Raw genomic sequence first — 18,314 nt, 5'->3', positions numbered from 1 at the left:
TCCTGAATGTTCATTCAGTTCTTAGCCCCTCCTAGATTCCGCTTTGATCCTTAGTCTCTCCATGGCTAATGTATGTTCTCTCTCCCTGGCTCTTTCTTCGGCCTGCAAGCTGGCTAACTCGATTTCTCTTTCTTTTTCCTTGGCTTGTTTAATTCTTTCTTTTTCCTCGGCTTGTCTGATTCTTTCTTTTTCCTCAGATTGTCTGGTTCTTTCTTTTTCCTCAGCTTGTCTGACTCTTTCTTTCTTTTCCACCTGCTGTTCTTTGTATTCTCTGAGACTCCGCTCTACAAATTCTGTTAATTGGGTTCCTTCATACCATAATTCGTCTTTACCAATAGACTTAAACTCTTTGACCAACTGCCTATCAGTTGCCATTCTAGTCAACTCGACTGTATCACCAACCAATTTACTTAGCTTAAGTATTTACTAACTCTTACTGCCTTGCAGGAAACAGCTTCCTTAAGAATACTTACCTGTATTCTATTCCAATAAAGTTTTAACCTATGGACTTGCTTAAATCACTTTAATGCAACCTAACAGCATCTGGCAGTACAAAATTCTGAATTTCTCTCCAAATTCAGCTTGCTTGCACCAGTAGTGTGCAATTACTCCCTTGGGACTTCCTTAATTATCTCTTCTCGCAAGAGTAACTAAAGGCAATATTTCTTTTTGAACTACTTTAATTCAGACAACGACCACACTATCAAAGCAGTTCAGGTACGGAATCTTGATTTCTTACAATGTCATACAATACATTAAAGAAATATCAAACAATGGCATGCACTAACTACCAAATGCATAGATATTGACTCGATTCACTCTCGTAATTCCTTGCCTAAACGATAACCAAATTTATCACTGCTATGGTACTCTGGTTTCTATTCAATATGCTAATCCGCCTCTGTCACTCACACTGTTCAAAATAATCCCTGATGATAAGACCCCACTTTGTAACGTCGCCCTCTTAGTAAGAAGGGTGGTTAATTGGATTTGGCTGGCATTATCTAGAGGATGACCTCCCTCCTAGTGGGAGTGGACATTGCGCTCTTTTCACTACTCGCTATTATGATGAAAAAAATCCAAACTAGACACTGTTATTAAATTCTGTTGACATAACTTAGATTGAATTGGAATTGCCGCTGTTAGTTTGTTTTGATTAAATTTGTGGTTTTTTTCTTGTCTAATGGGGGCTTGTATTGCATTATTTCTTCCTGATAAGAGATCTGCAAGTAATCAACCTAAATATTCAATACATCTTCCCTAAATTGAATGAGATAAAGTTAATACTACAGCAAACTAGATCAGTCAATAATCTAGGTCCATATGAAACCTTTCTTTCTGATGATACTGATGATTTTAGCTCCCCAAATACAGGAGTTCAATGTGGAAAGAAAAGATAGAGACTCCATGGGGGGTGGGGGTATTCTCTATGTAGACAGTTCCATTAGTTATAACAGACGTGTTGATCTAGAGACTATTGGGGTAGAGAGTATCTGGATTGAAGTAACCCTTGTCCAATCAAAGCCAATACTCTTATGTTCAGTTTAAAGGCCACCTAGTTCCACAGCTGATTGGATTGATAGATTTGAGGTTCAAAATCAAAAGCATTACTAAAGGAAGATTTAGAAATTATCATATTAGGTGGTTTTAACGTTGACTACATGAAAAATCCACCATTAACATGGATAAATAACTATGATACAACTTCAATCAATCAATTAACACCCCACCTAGAGTAACATATAAAAGTCCTACTATCATTGATCATGTCTGTACTAATAAACCTGAAAACATAAGTGAAATTAAGGTGCCAGTGTATGCACTGAGTGACCACTACCCAGTCTGTCTAACTAGACATGTTCCGAAATCATCTAAAAATGGCCAACACTTTGAAATACAATACAGAGACTTCAAACAGTTTGATGAGGAAATGTTCTTAAATGATTTAGTTTGCAAACCCTTCCAGTCAGTCTGCAATATAGCTGATGTCAACACTGCCTTGGACAAATGGTATCAGATGTTCAATGCAACCTTAGACAAGCATGCCCCAATTAAAACAAAAAGGGTTAAACACCAAATTACACCCAAGTGGATTACCCCTGAGATCAATGAGGCTAGGCACCTAAGAGATAATTTCCACAAGAAAAAAGACATGAAAAGCTATAGAAAGTGGAGGAATAAAACTAAGCACCTGATAGATAAGGCAAAAGAGAACTACTATAAACAGGCTATTAATGAAAGTAAGAGTACCAAGACATTGTGGAAGCATCTTAAAGAGCCGAACTCACCCAAGAACAGTTGTCTTCCCCCTAGACTTAAGCAAAATGATGATATAGCAACATCAGTGTACAAGACATTGTGGAAATGTTCAACAGTTTCTTCATAAGCATCTCCAGTAAGAGTATTCAGAACCAGACTTACATCCCAATTGAACTTGATGCTCTTCTGTTATTTGTAAGAGCTAAAATTCCTGATGATAATTATTTTTCAATAGCTGATGTTAGTGAAGCTGATGTTTTTGATATGCTAATTAAGGTGAATATTAATAAATCCTCTGGATTGGATGGTATTGGGCCATGAATTCTTAAAATTGCTGCACCAGTAATAACAAAGTCACTAATGTATATCATAAATTTAAGTATAATGAGTGGTAATTTTCCAGAAACACTGAAATGTGCAAAGGTTACACCTATATTTAAGAAAGGAGAAAAGGAGGATCCAGGAAATAACAGACCAATATCAGTTCTACCTGTATTGTCAAAACTATTTGAAAAGCATGTGGCCATTCAGGTCTATAAATTATTTGAAACATACTCTCTATCTCATAAAGTGCAATCAGGATTTAGAAAGTACCACTTGTGCCAAACAGAACTTACCAAATTAATTGATCTTTGGCCGAAGGAAATGGATATTGGACATATGACTGGGATTGTTTTCCTTGACTTCAAGAAAGCCTTTGATCTTGTTGATCATGAAATTCTGCTGCAAAAGTTGAACTGTTACAGATTTGACAATCCTTCTTTAAACTGGTTTAGATCATACCTAAACCAAAGGTCTGAGCAAGTAAGCATTGGTAATATTACCTCTCAAACTATTCATTCAGGAGTCCCTGAAGGCTCAGTTTTGGGCCCTCTCCTCTTCCTTATCTATATCAATGATCTACCATTAAATAATGAATCTACAAATACAGATTTGTTTGCAGATGATGCAACCTTGTATACATCTAGTTCTGATACTGAAGTTATCCAAATGAGATTAAACTCGGACCTTATTAGAGTCCAAAACTGGGCACAAAAGAATAGGATATTAATTAATGAAGGTAAAACAAAATGTATGATTTTGGGGACATCACAAAAGCTACACAAGTCAGGGAACCCAAAACTATCTCTTGCAATAAATAATCATCCATTAGAAAATGTCAAACATGAAAGGCTTGTAGGTGTGACCGTAGATAATAATTTATTATGGAATTACCATATTGATAAGCTTTGTAACACACTGTCATCCAAAATTGCCCTACTCAGCAGAATCAAGAAATATTTACCTATGGAAACTCGCAGTCTATGCTACAAGTCATATATTCTTCCAACAATGGATTATTGTTCTAATGTATGGGGAAGTTGTGGTAAATCTGAGCTTGACAGGATTTTTAAACTTCAGAAACAAGCAGCGCGTGTAATTTTAGGACACACGGTACTAATTATACGGAAGAACTGTGAACCAGTCTATAAATGGGTGAAGAAATAATAGAGTATTTACAGGTTTGGTGGTCCATAATTGGTTAACAATGAAAATTAAAATTTTAGGAAAAATATCTTTTGAGAGCTTATCCTATATGTAATGTAAAAAAATATAGATAAATTTAAACTGATACAATTTTAGCATTTTTACAGGCTTGACTCAGGAGTACTCAATAATGAAAGTAGCACCTGATTCATTTGGTGCAGAATCAATAACACGTGTTTCATGCACATATATGTAAACAAAATGCTGCGGGTCATGTGTTCTCCACACATAAGCTTGCACCAAGGTTAGATGTGCATGGAGAATTATAGGTCTCATCATCAGCACCCAGAAATTTTAAATTTTTTAATTTTGAATATGATGGTGTTCCCATATGTTTACTGTTGGAGTTGAATTAGTACCGTGTGTCCTTTAGATGCATCTGTTGATCATCTCTCAAAAGCATTATTTACAGAACTCAAATATATGACAGGCTTGAAGAAATTACTCTGTCTATTCTTTGCTTCCTCACCCTTCCCCATAGTTTTATACTAAAAAGTAGCGCTCTGTTATTTAATTATTCAGTATAATAAAGCTTATGGAACTTTTCTTTGGCTTTTATACCTTTTTATTAAGATTTGGGGGTGATGAATCACATGTGATGATAGTTTAAATAAGTTTGGAATGTCAGCATCTCTTGATGCTTCATGGGTGTGTGTATTTGTTTTAGTCACAAAAGGGCAATGGCCTCTTATCATTTTGACCTGTCATGTGGCACACTTATTTGTTTTGTTTGATTGATGTGAATAGGGATGCACTGCATCTTATTTCTGTGAGGGTCAGCAAGAAAAGAAATGCAATTTTGAAATTTAAAACATTTAAAATAGCCAGTGAGAGATGAAAATACAATGCGTCATGTAATTTGATACCCTGTGAGATCATACTTGCTGATGTAAGCATGCTTTGTTTCTTTTGTGTAGCATGCATGCCATAGAAAGATAACATGAAGATACAAAGGCAGAAAACAATTATTTTAATAACAAGAAAAAGACACTAATAAGTACAATACAACACAGCAACATGTAATGCGGATGCAATTTAGCTATAGATATTGGTATCACATAAAATGCTATTGCACTATTATCTATGCACAAGCATAGCCAATTCTTTCTTACAATTATGCTCCAATATCAATGAGTAAAATACAACTTTTTCTAACAAATTTAAGTCTGGTTATAGGACACATGGTACTTACGGGTTTGGTGGTCCATAATTGGTTAATAATGAAAATTAAAATTTTAGGAAAAATATCTTTTGAGAGCTTATCCTATATGTAATGTAAAAAAAATATAGACAAATTTCTACTGATGCAATTTTAGCATTTTTACAGGCTTGACTCAGGAGTACTCAATAATGAAAGTAGCACCTGATTCATTTGGTGCAGAATCAATAACACGTGTTTCATGCACATATATGTAAACAAAATGCTGCGGGTCATGTGTTCTCCACACATAAGCTTGCACCAAGGTTAGATGTGCATGGAGAATTATAGGTCTCATCATCAGCACCCAGAAATTTTAAATTTTTTAATTTTGAATATGATGGTGTTCCCATATGTTTACTATTGGAGTTGAATTAGTACCGTGTGTCCTTTAGATGCATCTGTTGATCATCTCTCAAAAGCATTATTTACAGAACTCAAATATATGACAGGATAGATTTTCATAAGGCAGTTCTTTTATATAAATGTCTACATGGAACTGCACCAAAGTATCTTCAAGACTTATTCAGGCCTTTTTCAACACAATACCAGTTGAGATCAAGATCACATGGAAACCTTCTAATACCAAAACCAAGAAGAGAGCAATTTAAAAAGAGTTTTCAATACTCTGGTACAGTTCTGTGGAATAAGCTTCCACTACATGTAAAATCTGCTGAAAATATTAGAGTATTTAAGAAAAGATATCATGAGCATGTATGTGTTTCTAATAGATAATGGAATTTAGCATTTTAATACTAAACCTGTTAAAATAAACACTAATTATTGCTATCTTCATTTAATGTGCATTGTTATACTCTCCTTTAGAGGGCCTCTAGGGAGAACAGTCCTTGACTAATGAGTCACCCTCTATAAATAAAGCATTATTATTATTATAATATTCTTTCTCAGTTCTCTGTTGAAGTTCTATTGTCCACCAAGCTATAATATTGAGGGAGGACATTCTGTAGTAGACAATGCCAGCCAAATCCAATTAACCACCCCCCTTACTAACAGGGCGACGTTACAGTGCATAATACATTTCCTTACTTAAAAGAAATATACAATTACATTTTTGTCAGGAATTATAATTGTATGCATATATTGATGGAAACAGCAATACAAAAAATGCTGTCCCTAATGACAACAGTCATACTTAAAATGATACATTTTACATGCGAAAACTAACTGAAAGGGAAATAAAATAGACATAAATGAATATTGTTGGTTTCAACACATTCATTTAGGGCACACACACACACACACACACATATATATATATATTCCTTAAATGTGTACGTACAAGACCTTTACTCTATGTAGATTTGAAAACCATGCAAAAAGATGACAAAGAAATAAAATGTACAAACATGTTATTACTGTACACACTCATATATTAATGTGATTATATCAAAACATTACATTGAGAGCGAAGTGCAAATAAAAACTTTATTTTGGCCCATTTATCGTGAATTACTACATGTTATTAAGCATCTCTTGGTGCTTTGTCCGAAAACAATTTGGTGGCAGCCAGGCACTCCCCTATGAAATGATCATGAATAATTCATGAATGGTTTATGAACTTTATATATATATATATTAAAGATAACAGTTATTTCATGCTTTCAAATATTTTCGACATTTTTTATTGATAAAACGTCAGACTTGTGTGGTATAGGCCCTTAGTATGTCACTAATGCATCCACTCCGACTCTGCATGTTGCATTTTGCTGCTTCCGTTTTCATCACGTTATTTGCACCTGTATTGTGTGGTTTCACACATTAACTATTTTGTTGTGGGTTTTTAAAATAAAAATTACCAAATTTTATCAGATTATAGAAATAGTGATGTGATGTAAAAGAAAATGATCTTGAACATCTCAATTCCTATCATAGATGTCGTACTGCATCTGGTATCGAGATCTAAGGGGGTGGGTATGATAATGTTATGTGATTTTCAAAACTTCGATGAGCAAGTTTAAATTAGGTCTGTACAAAATCGTGTATCGTTAGCTTGGTTATAACTAATATGATGACATATAAAAACCAATATATCCATATAAATTCCACTGAAATAATCACAAATGACCAAGAAAAAGATACTCACTGTAATTTTGATCATCCAGGCTGGGTACGCTTTTCTGCCTAATTTTGCTCTCACCAAATCATTTCCTTCATATTCTTCATAATCGTTTCTCTGCACTTCTACTTTAAAAAAATGATATTGAATATATTCTCATCTGTCCGTTCCATGGAATCCACGTTTTTTGTTCGAGGTTTTTGCCTAACCGTCTGCATGCTCTTTTGTTTCTGGGGAAAAGGATGCTCAACTGTTGAAATCTTGCGTGTTTATTAACCAGTCATATCACATCTTCTTTCACAGTCATCCAATCAGGATAATTGTTGTTTACATTTTTTGGTTTTTATGGCAAATTGGCAACCAGTGTCTAAGTCAATAGAATATGCAGTTTATTACAGTTATGGACAAAAATGTTAGAACAAAGTCGTTGAAAGCTTTTATAGCAAATACATTTTGTTCATGCTGGCCAGAAATTATTTTCCCATATTAGTCCAGAAATACTCAGGTTAAGTATACAAGTATTGAGTTAAAGATCTGTATGAACATTTATACAGTATCATATCATTTAAAAAAAGAAAAAAATAGTCACCTTTATTTAAATTTCACTAATATTGTGAGAAGTTTATGTGATGAATTTTCATGAATATTTTATGAATATAATGATATAGATATTTAATATACATTTTTTTAGAAATATCTTGGTGGTGCATCAAAGGACTTGAATTGTTCATGAACCAAGTTCCTGACATTTCAGGAACTTCAAAGATAATAAGTCATAAAAGTTCATCAGTGTGTCCATGAACTTCAAGTACATGTTTCATCAAAAGTTTTGAAGTGTTCATGAACTTAGTTGTGGAACTTTCATGAACATTTGTTCATGAACTCAAATGATGAACTGATCATGAACATTTGAAGAACGTTCATGAACATTCATGAATAGTTCATGATTGTTCATGAAGTAATGAATTTGTTTTCGTAGGGGCGTGACAGTGAGACATCATTGTGTATTTTTAGCACAGGGTTGATTTCAGTACAAATGCCATTTGAGAATGTGATCTCTCAGGACAGCCCATATTTTATGGCACTGGCCCTACAAACAGGCACTGGTGTACTGTTAATGTATGTTTATTTTATTTGTTTGATACTTTAGTGTGTCTGCCTGATGAGGTTGAATTGCATTTCACAAACTCAGTCAACATATTGATAAAAGACAGAATGTGTCATTTGACATGGCTAATTTATTTATCTTTATGACACTACAAGTTTAGTTGAGTCACTATGGCTCATTGGTTAGGTCATTGGACTCAAAGATCAAATGTATGCATGTTTGAATCCTACCATTTGACCAGCTACCATGTTGTGTCCTTGGGCAAGGCACTTCAGTTGCCTCAGCACAAAATAACATACTCACGTTGCTGTGCTATGAAGTGCCAAACCGGCCAACTTTAATGATCAAAGGAATAATGAGTTATGAAATTTGAAATAAGGGGATGCAAGTTTTTTATGTAACAGTAACTCGGAATTTGATAATTTGCAACATAGAATTTACTTATGTGTCATAGTGCAGTACCTTTTATGAGAAAATAGTGAACCTCCATGCTGGATAAAATTTAGAAATTAAATGCTGATTTCTCTTGTATGGTGGGCTGATTGTGCTCATATTGACAGACAAATGGCATGGACTTGACCTATACTTACATTATAATATGATTTTGTAGAGATGTCCAGTTTATTGGCGTGCATATGAGTAAAGTATATTAGATATTATAATTCTGTATTTCAGAAATGAGATTACAATAATAGTATGTGTACATTTTTAACTCTGGGTTGTCCAACATTCAGGTACATGTTAACAGGTGTACAAGTTGTCCAGCATTCAGGTACATGTTAACAGGTGTACATGGGTACAAAGATCTGGGAGCTGTTAAATGCACAATTGAAATAACAATGACATTTGTTCTAGTCAACCTAACCAGCTTACAGTCAATCAGTCATGGCAAATCAGATACATGGATACAGAGGAGTAAACATCAGCTGATCTACTTTGGGAATGTGTACAATTCATGTAAATACCGTTTAAACTGATCAGCTGAAAATGTGACAAAGTTTTTAATGCATTCTTGTCTTTGAGTTTTTCAACCATTGGTGTTTACTGTAAGTACTGCCTTAATTGACTTTACTATCCATCTGTTTAAAGTTAACTGTTTATGAAGTTTAATTCTGCATGCGTAGACCAGGACATTTTATTGGAGGCGAGTCAATAAAGAGGTAGTAGTATATGGAATTAATTAAAATTTACAGTTGATCATACAATTAACTGACAATAATAATAATAATAATGACTTTATTTAAAGAGGTTAATACAATTTGCTAAGAACTAATCTATCTTGAGGCCCTCATACAAAGGAATTTATTTATTTTAGCTGCATATCTGAAGTGACTGGATATATTGGGTTTGGAAGAAGGAAATAGAGTGGGCATTTCTAATCTCAACTGGAATACTATTCCAGAACAAAGTTCCAGAGTATTGAAAACTTTTTAAAAATAATTCCTTATTTGGTTTGGGAATTTTATACTGTTTGGTAGACATGGATCACAGGTGAGGAGTATTACCAGTTAGCCTATACTGGAATAGTGATTGTAAATATTCAGGAGCACTATTATGAGATATCCTGTACATTAATTTGGCTTTTCTCAAACAGATTCGGTCTTTAATAGGTAATATTTTTAACCTACCAGCTAAATTTTCCCTGCTTTCTTTCTGGACTGATATTAGCCCAAATGCTCTTTTTTGAAGATATGTCAGCTTTGCTGTTTTTATCATTTGAACTACCCCATACTGTATTACAGTAGTCTAAATAGGGTTGTATGTAACTGTTATAAAATAGTTTTCTGTGCCTTTCTAGGAGAAAATGTCTTATTCTACTTAGAAGCCATAAACTTGAATTGACTTTTTTCCTGATATGATTGATATGTTCAGTCCATGATAGGTTATTATCTACCAAAACATCAAGTAGTCTATCATGACAGACCATTTGCAAATTTTTATCTTTCCATGTCAGACATAGTTCATCACTATCAAGATTTGATCAATGTTGTCATCTGCATAGAGATCTGTAGATGATACTGAGTCCCTTAGTAAAAGTGGTGGATCATAAAAAAATAAAATGAATAGTAATGGACCTAGAATTGAACACTTGTGGTACTCCATATCTAATTGTTCCAGGTTCAGACAGAACATTATTTATGTAAACATGTTGTGTTCTCTCACTTAAGTATGATGTAAACCATCTTACTGTTCTTTCATCACATTGGTACATTTTCAGTTTCTTCAAAAGGATTTCATGATCCACCATGTCAAAAGCTTTCCTGAAATCTACAAATACAGATCCCATTATTATACCTTGGTCAAATGCTTGAAGCCATTTATCATTTAACAAGGCAGTCTCATATGTTTCTGTCTAAAGCCTGATTGATTAGAGTGTAACAGCAAGTGCTTGGTTAAATATGACATGAATGAGTCATGGACATGTTTTTCAATCAATTTTGACAAGTTTGGTAGTATTGAGATTGGTCGGAAGTTATCAGCATCATCCTTAGAACCAGATTTGTGGATACGAATTACTTTTGCAGTTTTCCATATTTGGGGGACAGATGAGGTTAATATACCAATACTGGAATCTATGTCTGAAGCTAAATTGAATAGTTGCACTTGATGATTTCCATACACTAGGCTTTATTATTCATGTATGAAAATTAAATTTTATGGTCAGGAATTTTTTTATGCAGGTTATTTTAAAATTGATTCTTGCAATCCAGCTGCTGGCAATTGTTTGTTCTTGTTTTGCATTTAACACCATTTATTGAAACTATGTGGATAGAGGTGAGATTGTAGTGACTGGTAAAGGCAAGCGCTTTAGACCACTTGGCCACGTGGGGTCCAGCAACAATTTAAGATTTGATTTTAATTGATTACACTGGACAACAAATTTTTACAAAAGTCATGTTACTGAAATAAAATTAGTCAATTCTTATCAATTTTTATGTGCTGAACACGAATATGACAGTCAAATTGCAAAATTGGCTCTAGTTTTTTTGTAATCTGCAAGAAATTAATGTTTACATAACGAAATGCATTCCAATAGTAAAAGGTCAACTGTAATAGCCTACCTATAAAAAATCAAGTCATTGACTACATCTTAGATTTCTTCGCCTGTCTCTTGTACAGCTGTTCGGGAGCATCTCTGAGGAGTGTCCAGCAGTGTTCAGCCAGCATTGTAGTGGACCATTTTCCCTGGTATCTTTGTTCCATTGTTGCGATATCTTGATGAAAACGTTCGCCGTGTTCATCACTAACAATACCACAGTTGCTAGGAAAGAAATCCAAATGGGAATGAAGGAAGTGAATCTTTAGAGACATATTGCAGCCAAGTTTCTTATACTTCATCAACATGTCTTCTACTAGTTCCTTATAGTTTTCTGCCCTAACATTTCCGAGGAAGTTTGTAGAAACTAGGCGAAAAGCATTCCATGCTTGTTTCGCGTCACCTTCCAGCAAGTTGTTGAACCGGTCATCTTTGAAAAGCTCTCGAATCTGAGGACCCACAAAAACTCCCTCTTTAATCTTTGCTTCGCTGAGTCGAGGGAATTTTTCATGCAGGTATCGGAATGCTGGCAAAGTCCGGTCAATGGCTTTCACGAAGTTCTTCATCAAACCTAGTTTGATGTGAAGGGGTGGTAGCAAGATTTTCTGAGCCTCAACCAGAGCTGGGTGTTGGATATTCTTCTCTCCAATGGCTACATTCTGCCTGTGAGTCCATTCCTTCCTCATGTAGTGCATTTCCTTTGCTCGGCTATCCCACTCGCATAAGAAACACATGTATTTTGTATATCCTTGCTGCAGTCCCATTAAAAGGGCAACTACCTTCAAATCACCACAGAGGTGCCAGCTGTACTTGTTATACTCAATGGAATTCAGTAGCTGCCTTAAGTTATCGTATGTCTCTTTCATGTGGACAGCATACGCTACTGGAATAGATGGAAGAATGTTTCCATTGTGCAAAAGCACAGCCTTGAGACTCAGTTTCGAAGAGTCCACAAATAGTCTCCATTCTTGTGGGTCATGAGTGATTTTTAAAGCATTCATGAGGCCCTCAATATCGGAACAGAATATCAGATTACTTTCCTTTCTGAAGAAAGGCTCCAATTGCTGGTGGCGCTTTCGATATGCAGTAATTGTGACATCTTCTTCTAGAAGATTCCATTGTTGGAGTCTTGATCCTAGCAATTCTGCCTTGTTCTTTGATAAGTCCAAATCACGAATCAGGTCATTTAGTTCTTCCTGTGTTATTCTGTGTGGGGTTGATGATGCACCACAGTGAAAATCTGGATCACTGCATGCTGATGGAGCAGGAGAAGAACAGGTCGACTCACCTTTGTCTTCGTCAGATGAATCAAGAGAATATTCTGCTGGAGGTTCTGGAATAGGAAGTCCCTCACCATGTGGAACTGGTCTCAATGCAGACGGAATGTTTGGGTAGACTATTCTCGACTTCTTTTGCTTCGTTATTCCGCCGGAAAGAGGAGGAACCAAGCAGAAGTAACAGTCATTTAGGTGGTTGCTTGGCTCTCTCCACACCATTGGGACTGCAAACGGCATTGATGACCTTTTGCAATTCAACCACTGTGAAAGCTGTGTTGTACATGTAGCACAGCATATATGCGGAGCCCAAGGCTTGTCTTGGTCACCAACCTTGCATCCGAAGTAAAGATGATATGCCTTCTTCACTTGAGAATTGATACTTTTCTTCTGGTTGGCAAATGTCACTTCCCCACAAATATAGCAAAAATTGTCCGCGGTATTAACACACTTTCGAGGCATTACTGTTCTTTATTGTACGTAAATGGATAAAATAATAAGTTTTATGTAACAGTAGCTTGAACTGTCTCGCACAACGTCTAAAATATTTTAAATGCTGAACCTATCTGATTGGGCTTTATATAGTACACTGCTTACGTCAGCTTCAGCAGCCGCCTGGCATTAGTATAATAGGCCTACACATGTATAGTACACTGCTGACGTCAACTTACTTCAGCAGCCGCATGGCATTAGTATTGCATTGCATCAGAAAATGATGCAATCAACTGTGGATGATGTGAGCATGATGGTATTATGCAATGTTACATCATTATTCCGGATGTTGCTGCAGTCCTACTGGAGAAATTTACACAGTGAAACATAGAAAATGAGGTATATGAATATCTTCAAAACGAGAGCCAATACAAATTTTTCACGGTTATATTCGTGTTCGGCACACCAAAATACTACAGATTAGGGCCTTTTCAAGTCAGTAATGATTTCACTGTTGACCAGTGTTATCAGGACACCTGAGTACAAGAAGGTAACCAATATTTCTGTATTCATTGGTATCCTACTGTGTTGCAATTTGTATTGACAAACATTCTTCTGCATCAGTATTTTAACCCGAACTTTGTGTTAGACTAGCTGTGGAACGTATAATCTTTGTTTACTCAGAAATTTACATAATTTACATTGTATTACGAAAGAAACCATGACCATTTAATAGGATGGCTGTTGCTAATTCAGCTCCCATAGCATACCTGTTGAAAGATTATGACAATAAAAATTCAAGAACTTTAAATTTCTGAATGCTCATGATCAGATCCTGCAGCATTTTCTTGATTTGCGTGTGTTTGAAACATGTTGTCAGTTCTACACCAAGGTGCATGTTGCACACATCAAATTATGGTAAGCCTGAAACAGATCTTATGCACTGCAAGTGGGCTAATAGTACTGCTTGGACTTACTTGATGGCTTTATATGCAAGGAAAATTGGCAAGATTGATCAATTATTATGAATGTACAGTAGAGGCATGATAGGAGGGAATCTTGCCAAGCAAATGCATCAGTATAATCAGTGAAAATTGGTTGTTAACTTTAAGCTGCAAATTCTCATTCCTTACCCGTCAGTACACACAGTCGTTACCTGTCCATACACAGTGTCCTCTTTCCATACACAGTTCATATCTGTCCATACACACACACCTTATCAGTCCATACACACAGTCCTTATCTATCCATACACTGTCCATACACACAGTCCTTAGCTGTCCATACATAGCCATTATCTGTCCATACACACATTTATCTGTCCATAGTCATCTGTCCATATACACAGTTTTTATCTGTCCATCTGTACAGTCATTATCTGTTCATACAGTCAGATTTGTCCATGCACACATTTCTTATCTGTCCATACATAGTCATTATCTGTTCATACAGTCATATTTGTCCATGTATACATTTCTTATCTGTCCATGCATACAGTCATTATCTGTCCATAAATAGTCATTATCTGTTCATACAAACATTTCTTATCTGTCCATACATAGTCATTATCTGTTCATACAGTCATTATCTGTCCATAAATAGTCATTATCTGTCCATACAAACATTTCTTATCTGTCCATACATAGTCGTTATCTGTTCATAGTCATATTTGTCCATGCACACATTTCTTATCTGTCCATGCATATAGTCATTATCTGTCCATAACTAGTCATTATCTGTCCATACTAACATTTCTTATCTGTACACACAATCCTTCTCATTTTGTTCCCATATTGAGGAAAAACACACCTGGCAGAAAATCTTATTTTTGTATAATAAAACATGCAGGCTCAGCCTGGTGATGGAGGGTGTCATGTGGGTTTGAGGCTAAACCTTGGCTAGCAAAGATGTACTCAATCCAGTTTTGAGTCAGATTGAATTAGAATTGGAATAGAATGGGCTAAAATGTGTTATTACATACCCATTTTTGATACAGATGTTCAATCTGTGATTCTGTATTGAACACCTAAAATTTATGTTTTGCTGACCTATCCTGGAACTACTTTACAACCACAGGGGCTCATATCATTGCTTACATTTTACCAGTCATACAAGCACTATACAATAACTACAAGTAGTTATTATATAGTAGATGTATGATTGGTAAACTGTAAGCAGTGATATGAGCCCCTGTGTTTACAACGTGAAATAGTCAATAATAGTCCACTTGTACAATATTGGGAATTATTTATTACTATTTATCTTACATTATTCAAAAATGCAGAAACACATTTGTAATTTTAAGAAATGCAATCATATTGGGTATTGGGTGAAAAGGACTTTTATTGCTGCTGGAGATAATGGAGGAGTACCCTAAACTGTAACAAGCAGGGCATTTCATGCTATCTACTGCTGAGAAATCTGAGTTAGTTGAGGTTGAAAACAATACTATGGACTGAATGCTTGACAGAAAGTTCTCGGGTGAAGCTGGTGTGCAAAAGTGTCTCCAAACATATGTGAGAGAGACACACACACCAAGTACTTTGCCACTGAAACCTAGTTCTGAACATTTAAAATCTCCACACAAATTAAGAATGACTCCGGGATTCATGTCATGATAAACAGATAATGAAGGGGCAGTAACTACAGCTACAACATTTGAACTTCAAATGAGTTAGCTAATTGCCACAGCGTGCTGAATTCTGGGCATAAACAAAAGCGGTCTAGGACACTGAAGAACAAAAAGGTTTGAACTATGCATAGTTGATCTCTTTTTCACCTACAGCAGTGATGACACAGAAGAGAAATTCCAAAATATAAATCATATAATATTCCGAACATACCCAAAATCCATTTCAGCTTCAAAGTTTCAGTGATAGTTTGTGGAAGTTGTTTTAAATTTTTTTTTTTTTAAGGAGCAAGTTTAAGTGGAGTAACATTGAATTTGTCTATTGATATTACTGAGGAATTGAATTTGTTTAGTAAATCTGAGGATAAAACTGACAAACATTTGAAACATACAGGTAGATGTATCACAGAGCAGGAGCTATTTTGACTGATGCAAATTTAGAACAGTTACATCTGGTTACAGTGGCTTTGACGTTTTCATCATGGAGCACTTGTAGGGATGTGTGTTTACATTTTAAATTATGCAACTGTGCACGTAGAAATAAGTAGAAGAAAGCATGACAATATTGCTTCACATTTTCTTGTTAAAAAAATCCAAGTGACTATTAAAAATCTAGTCCACAAATTGTTAGAAAAGATACAGAATCTTTGTTTTCTTATAAAATATGTTAAATTATCACCTTAAAGTTAAACACATCAATAATTTCTAGTATTAAATAAAAACAGACTTTGAGAGTATTTAATGATTTTTCTGTATAAAATTTAACGTATATGTATTTAATTACTGTTAGTTACCATGAAAATTTGCTTGGTAGTAGATTTTATGTATTCAGTAAGTAAGATGTAAGAAAAAGAGTCACTTACTAATCCAGAAGGGGTCCAGAGTGGCTGAGTAGTCTAAAGCACTGACCATTGCAGATCACTATCATTTCACCTCACAGAGTTTGAGTCTCAGGCTTGGCTATCATGGCTACTTAAGCTTCTTGTAGGTTGGTGGTTCTTCATGGGGTTTTCCCAGGTTCTTCCTCCACTTGTTAAACTGGCCACCATTTATAGCCTATCTGGTGCTGAAAAATGGTGTTAAACCCAGTATAACAATAATGATAACACTAACTAATCCAAAACCTGTGTTCAGTTATAATGAGAAGTATGGAAAAAAATCCACTTGCCAGTGACTGCAGTATATAACCATTCATATGTCCCATACATCATAAAAGTCGTGGAGTAAATCACCATATATGAAATGCAGACAGATGACACAACTGCATGGTATGTATCTAGCTATAGCCCGTTACATACATGGTGATTTGTCATAGGGTTGTATTATGAGTCAATGCTCTTAAAGGAAGTGACAGAAAAGAGTGAAAAGCAACAGCTTGTAAAATTCAACAAATAATTTACTTTGCTAGAATACAAAGTGAAAATATAAAAAAGGAACTTACAGTATTGTGAATTAAATCCAAAATAATCCTAGAATTACAGACTCATATCCTAATAATTTAAAGTTCTGAATAAACATTAGTAGTAATCGAATGCAGAATGTGTTGATGTGCCTTTGGAGGCCTGTATTGTGTTGTTGTACAAACAGTCTTTTGTTGAAAAGAAGAAATCCGTATTTTAAATTTCATTTTAAATTCAAGTCTCTATTTCCAAGAATGTTATCAGAACGCTTTTGTATTTCCAAAGAAATTTTTTTTGTAATTCCTGATCAAATACTGTACACAATAATAACTTCATTCTGCTCATATGTTAAAGGACAAATGAATGATCTTTCCAGTGACAATATTATATAGTCCTCTATTTCAGGTCACAATTAGCATTTTCCAACAAACAACTATTACCAAATGAAAACAACCTTCTAGAAACTTCTTAGTGTTTACAAAATAAAATGTTAGTTAGAAAGTCTGCTACTAAAATTATAATATATAACCTTGACTATGTTGCTAATAATAATAATAATAATAATACATGTAATATTAATAATGACTTTATTTAAAGAAGAAGCTCATTTGGTCAACCGACCTATCTTCCATAAGGCCTTCTACAATGACACTAATGTACAAATATATATATATATATATAATGCACAATGTTTACAAGATGATGTGTCTTTAGACAACAAATGCTGTTAAACTTGACAATTCATCTACTGTTACAATAAAATATGTACAAGGCTTCAATGATGGGTATATACAGGATTCATACAAATAGTAGTAAACATGTGTAAAACATTATAGGTGAGTACATGATAACAATGTTGTAAAAATTAGTAGTACTGATTTAAACAAATCATACAAATGATTGTTTCTGTAGATGTTGACTAAGAAGTTTTTGAAAACTTGGTATGTGTCAGTGGACTTTATATAAGTTGGTATGAAATTCCATAGTTTGGCTCCAGAAAAGCAAAACTCTTCTTAAAAACTCTGAATTTGGTTTAGGTAAATATAACTTGTCATTTGAGATGGATCTTAGTTCAGACATATGTACATTTTTAACAAATTTAAAATTACATGTAAGATAATCGGGAGCTAAACCATATAAGGATTTATAGACTAGTAAACCCTTCTGAAATTGAGTTCTCTGCTGAAATGGAAGCCACTTTGAGGGTTTTAAAAAGATTTGTTGAAATGGAAGCCACTTTAAAAAGATTTGTTTCTGGTGTATGTAAATCAGCATCAAGAATAACTATTGCAGCTCTTTTTTGAAATTTCAGTTATCTTTCCTGATTTTCTATACCACTATTACCCAAGACAGAACAACAATATTCTAGGTGT

The 18,314-nt window shown here is 34.7% G+C and overlaps 1 protein-coding gene and 1 long non-coding RNA gene across 7 annotated transcripts in view; one reads left to right on the top strand and one right to left on the bottom strand.

The window, feature by feature from the left end:
* The window catches only part of LOC149796318 (uncharacterized), a 29,834-nt gene extending 13,083 nt beyond the window's left edge, over positions 1 to 16,751 (bottom strand). Inside the window, exons 1-2 of the long non-coding RNA XR_016421659.1 lie at positions 16,405 to 16,751; positions 7,089 to 7,186 (exon numbers count right to left, since the gene is read on the bottom strand). This is a non-coding gene — a long non-coding RNA (uncharacterized LOC149796318). The remainder of the gene's footprint in view (positions 1 to 7,088; positions 7,187 to 16,404) is intronic.
* LOC149796317 (uncharacterized) overlaps positions 1 to 18,314 on the top strand; it is a 145,575-nt gene that overhangs the window by 10,876 nt on the left and 116,385 nt on the right. Inside the window, exon 1 of one of the 6 annotated variants that reach the window (XM_089960967.1) lies at positions 9,195 to 9,215. The exons of the other annotated variants lie outside the window; for them this stretch is intronic. The gene's annotated coding sequence lies outside the window, so the exon portion shown is untranslated. Of the gene's footprint in view, positions 1 to 9,194; positions 9,216 to 18,314 lie in introns of those variants that run through there. 6 annotated transcript variants of the gene reach the window in all.

This window comes from Sinohyriopsis cumingii, chromosome 6, assembly GCF_028554795.1.
Source record: "Sinohyriopsis cumingii isolate HCF-2022 chromosome 6, ASM2855479v2, whole genome shotgun sequence".
NCBI lineage: Eukaryota > Metazoa > Mollusca > Bivalvia > Unionida > Unionidae > Sinohyriopsis > Sinohyriopsis cumingii.
Note: the sequence above shows the minus strand (reverse complement) of the source record. Positions and strands in the feature narration are given on the sequence as shown.